Here is a 5,130-nt window from a genome sequence, read left to right on the forward strand (position 1 = left end):
TCATTCGTTTTCTGAATTTTCGTGGTGTGAAACCAATTGAAATTCATCGACAGTTGAAGGAGACATGTGGTGATGGAGTTATGGATGTGTCGAAAGTGCGTTCGTGGGTGCGACGGTTTAATGAAGGCAAAACATCGTGTGACAACAAACCGAAACAACCTCGGGCTCGCACAAGCCGGTCTGACGACATGATCGAGAAAGTGGAGAGAATTGTTTTGGGGGATCGCCGAATGACTGTTGAACAGATCGCCTCCAGAGTTGGCATTTCTGTGGGTTCTGTGCACACAATCCTGCATGACGACCTGAAAATGCGAAAAGTGTCATCCAGGTGGGTGCCACGAATGCTGACGGACGACCACACGGCTGCCCGTGTGGCATGTTGCCAAGCAATGTTGACGCGCAACGACAGCACGAATGGGAGTTTCTTTTCGTCGGTTGTGACAATGGATGAGACGTGGATGTCATTTTTCAATCCAGAAACAAAGCGCCCGTCAGCTCAATGGAAGCACACAGATTCACCGCCACCAAAAAAATTTCGGGTAACCGCCATTGTTGAAAAAATTATGGTGTCCATATTCTGGGACAGCGAGGGAGTAATCCTTACCCATTGCGTTCCAAAGGGCACTACAGTAACAGGTGCATCCTACGAAAATATTTTCAAGAACAAATTCCTTCCAGCGCTGCAACAAAAACTTCCGGGAAGGGCAGCGCGTGTGCTGTTTCACCAAGACAACGCACCCGCACATGGAGCTAACGTTACGCAACAGTTTCTTCGTGATAACAACTTTGAAGTGATTCCTCATGCTCCCTACTCACCTGACCTGGCTCCTAGTGACTTTTGGCTTTTTCCAAGAATGATAGAGACTCTTCGTGGCCGCACATTCACCAGCTGTGCTGCTATTGCCTCAGCGATTTTCCAGTGGTCAAAACAGACTCCTAAAGAAGCCTTCGCCGCTGCCATGGGATCATGGCGTCAGCGTTGTGAAAAATGAGTACGTCTGCACGGCGATTACGTCGAGAAGTAACGCCAGTTTCATCGGTTTCGGGTGAGTAGTTAACTAGAAAGCAATTTGGAGGCCTTAGAACTTGAATGCACCTCGTACTACCGACGGCGGCCGGTTCCCCTCGCCACTGTGAGTGGCGCAGTATTCCGGACTTCCTGTGGCCAGTACGAGCCGTCTTCTCGTCTCCCGGTTAAGCCTTTGTTCGGCGGCGCTTGCGGCGCCGTCGCCGTTTCTTCTCGGTTTGCGGCCTTGTCTCCAGGGCAGCCATCGCTGGCAAAGGCCGGGCAGCCAAGCCAGTTCGCCACATGTGGCCTGCTGCAGCGAGCACGAGCTTACCCCTCGCCTTGTCGTCTGCCACAGGCGCGGGTGTCGTGCGCGAAGGCGCAATTGACGCACCGCGGTGAGTTGTGGCAGTATATAGCAACCCTCAGCTTGGCACATAAAACACTGGGGCTCAGGGACCATGCTGAGGGAGCGATCTTCGGTGGTCACAGGAAAGCCTAAGAGCTTCCTTAGTTCGGAGATGTCGACGCACTCCGTCGTAGTTTCTACTACGACGACGTACAGCGGCGGTCGCTTCTTATTCACGCGATTGTTTAATTTTGCACTTGCACCCCGGAATCCGACACGTAACAGGCCCTGTTGGCCCGTCTTATCGTTGCAGATCCGAGGCGCACCCATGAGCAGGGCATCGGATGGCTTCTCGTGGTGTTAAGGCGTGGTCGTCTCCATTGTAGGTTGATCAACGACGTGGGCGGCCACAGCGCTCGTCAGTGCGCGAAAGTTGGCCATGCTCGCTGCCTACAGCTGAAAGACGGCGTCTGAGTCGAGGGACTCCACGCCAAATTTTTTCCTGCAGCAGTCGGCTATAGCTTGATACACCTCTGCCCGCGACCGTCTAGTGCTCTGGATCTGCAGAGGGGGCACAGGCGCTTGAGAATAGTCACGCTCCCCTTCCGCATTCCTAGTGGTTTGGCATGTCGAAAGTTTCTTCTCAGTGTCTGCCTTCTTGTGTTCGTTTCTGCGTCTCTTGCTGCGGCGTGAGAACACGACAGTTTTGCTGCGTCGTAATAACGTCGCACAACGCTTTGCGTCGCGCCGCAGCTGGAGCGTAGCTTTGCAGCTCCTCTTCTCACCAACTTCAGGTAGCGCGCAGCATCAACGATGCGTATGCCTCAGCTGCTCGAGCGCGACACAGTCACCTCTATCAAGCTCCAACAAGTAGATAGGGAAAACTAGCCGGCCGAAGTGGCCGTGCGTTTAAAGGCGCTGCAGTCTGGAACCGCAAGACCGCTACGGTCGCAGGTTCGAATCCTGCCTCGGGCATGGATGTTTGTGATGTCCTTAGGTTAGTTAGGTTTAACTAGTTCTAACTTCTAGGGGACTAATGACCTCAGAAGTGGAGTCCCATTGTGCTCAAAGCCATTTGAACCATTTTTTGGGGAAAGCTAATTATTGCTTCAAAATGTGGTCTGTCATCAAAAGCGTGTAATACAAGTTGCAAAACTTGTATTTCTCTCATTTTTGGGTTAAGTTGATGCATTGTCCGCCCGCAGTAGGTCAGTGGTCAGCGCGACAGAATGTCAAGCTATAAAATAAATAAAATAAAATCAAATAAAATATTAATTATTTTAATGTTAATTATTCTGTATGATGGTGATTGTAATTGTAATTGATATTTGCTTATCTGGATAATTATTCGGTATCAGACGCTTGACAATGGCTTTTTCGTAAAGGCAATGTTACTCGTAGTTGACCGTGAAATAAAATTGAAATAATCGGACTTCGTAGTTAAATCGTTTCCAAAGACTGCTGCGGTAGGTGCGGACTCATAATCTAAATCTCAATAATACAATAAATTGCCAGCCATGCCAAAACGTCGTACAGAGGTGATTGTCTACTAAACATAAAAAGTTACACTGTTAGTTAAATCAGATATATTCAATGAATAAGCCTACAGTTCATAATCCTACTTACTTTTATAAATATAAATTCTTTACAGAATCGAGTGCCTAGTGTGGTTGCAACTCGCAGTAATTTTCTATAACATGAAATATGGCGGTGTGCCAGACAATAAAATAAAATACGTGCTTCTCGCACCACTTCAACCAGAGCTCTCCTTTCTTAATCAAACATACGAGTAACGTAATTGTGCTTTTGTTTTATCAGCGACACAGCGCTGCAGTTGTGTGCCATAGGCTTTATTTATTTGTCACTGATTATTTATTTAATTAATATTTCGCGTTTCCGACGAAACTCACGCTCGGCATGCAAATGTGCCTTTATATTGCCCCCTGAATTGCGAGGCGAAAGGACACACCTGCAGGCGAGCAATTCACCTAAAGGCACAAGAAAATCTAAGTTATCTACAACTATTTACATCACCTACATTATACACATTATATACAAACTTTGAATGACGCGGGTGCGCCGTAAAAGTTCTTATGTTGGCAGATAGAGTGCGCGCATGCGCAGAAGCGTCTGTGTGACTCCGGCACTGCCGTTATATCGTACAGTTAGATCACGCGGCACAGTATTGCAGTTCATATTGTTCGTGTGCGCGCGTCTCTCAGTCGTTGCACCAAGAAAATATTCAACCAAGATTACATATGAAGACTACATTCTATGACAGGTAACTTAGTTTTAAATTTACAATATTCGTTATAACACAATACAACTTAGATTGTTGAATGTTCTTAGTTACATAGTATTGTTTTGAAATACTTCAAAGAAAAATGTCCGTATGTTTCAGGTGCGTTGACCTATACACATCGTGTCGTTATCACAGTTCATATTCATCTGCTGCACAATAATTTTTTACAGGTTAGTATCGTCGTGGTAAAGTTTTTTGATCACAGTAACATCGTTGTATAACAACGTGATTAATACATAAGCGTGTCCATTTCCTATTTTCATTATAGTCGTTGTGATGCAGTTCGTTGTGAGTAAAAGCATTGCTTATTACAGATCAGACGTGACCCGCCGAGTAATTGGTCCACGTGCAGTTCGTTTTTTACATTCCGTGGAAGCTTGGTTGTAGAACCTCGGACGGCACATAGCTGGCGTCGATCCTAGGACAGTCCAGGTAAGAGTGTCCGTCACATTTCGAGAACATTTCATTCCCTGAAGTTCCAACCAAAATTCTTCCACCCGTCGTGTTGTTTTCTGGACAGGCACTTTGTGTCCATTTAATCCAGTTAACATCTTGAAGTTAGGTACTATAGTAATGTCACTAGACGATGCACGAATTATGCACTTCACATTTTCAGTTTTTTGCTGAATACAGCTCACCTAAATGTTCGTAGTTATTAATCAAGGAAATCGTTCATCGCGTTTACATAGGTACGATGCATAATGAATGGCATTAACCGTTTCCTTCACATAGGTTTCTGCGTAGTTGCAGAGTTAGTAATGTTCGTTAATGTCCGTGAACAGAGGTTCACTATGCAATGTCTTTTTGGCATTCGTTTTGTTCAAATTTTTACATGATACATCAGTTAAAAAAAAAATAATTATACATACACACGTCACATATTTTCTTAGTATAAACATAATACAGTTGCACATAAACATGTTTACATCATCATTACATCGCTATAGGTTATTACATTGTGTCACATTTGATTACATGAATTGCAGATATTTACGTCCTCTTTATCGGTTTTGTGATGTCACCTGAAATTAAGATAGATTAGACACAACATTCATTACATCAGCAGGCAAGACCAGGCGTTTTCACTACTCAATAAATATTCAAATTAGTAAGAGAGAGAAAATGTTCGATTCCTCGCGTTTTGTGCGTGTGTGTAGAGTGTCTGTGTGGCCTTGACTACTGGTAGATGCTTTTCGTGTTGAGAGATGTGCGTCTAATCTATTTCTCAAAGTAAAAGATCGCTTCACAGATGACGTCTGTCAGTTCGTCAGGTGTCATACCAAGTCAGTGGTACCTACAGTCACAAATGTTCCGTGAAAAATTAATATATCATTCACTGCTACGTAATCATAAATTTTACTTTAATATTCAATCTTCTCGGTGGAGCCGCGGCGTTGAAAGAAAAGTTCTTCTGTCTTCAACTGCGACTCTGGAACGCTGAAATGAAAATTTCTATACTACTTATTATCTGTG

At 44.8% G+C, this 5,130-nt stretch overlaps 1 long non-coding RNA gene across 1 annotated transcript; it reads left to right on the forward strand.

Moving 5' to 3' along the window:
- Positions 1 to 3,535: 3,535 nt before the first annotated feature.
- Positions 3,536 to 4,190, forward strand: LOC126092621 (uncharacterized). The gene is made up of 3 exons (XR_007521370.1): positions 3,536 to 3,636; positions 3,757 to 3,827; positions 3,972 to 4,190. It is a non-coding gene; the product is annotated as an uncharacterized LOC126092621 (long non-coding RNA).
- Positions 4,191 to 5,130: the final 940 nt, after the last annotated feature.

This window comes from Schistocerca cancellata, chromosome 7, assembly GCF_023864275.1.
Source record: "Schistocerca cancellata isolate TAMUIC-IGC-003103 chromosome 7, iqSchCanc2.1, whole genome shotgun sequence".
Taxonomy (NCBI): domain Eukaryota; kingdom Metazoa; phylum Arthropoda; class Insecta; order Orthoptera; family Acrididae; genus Schistocerca; species Schistocerca cancellata.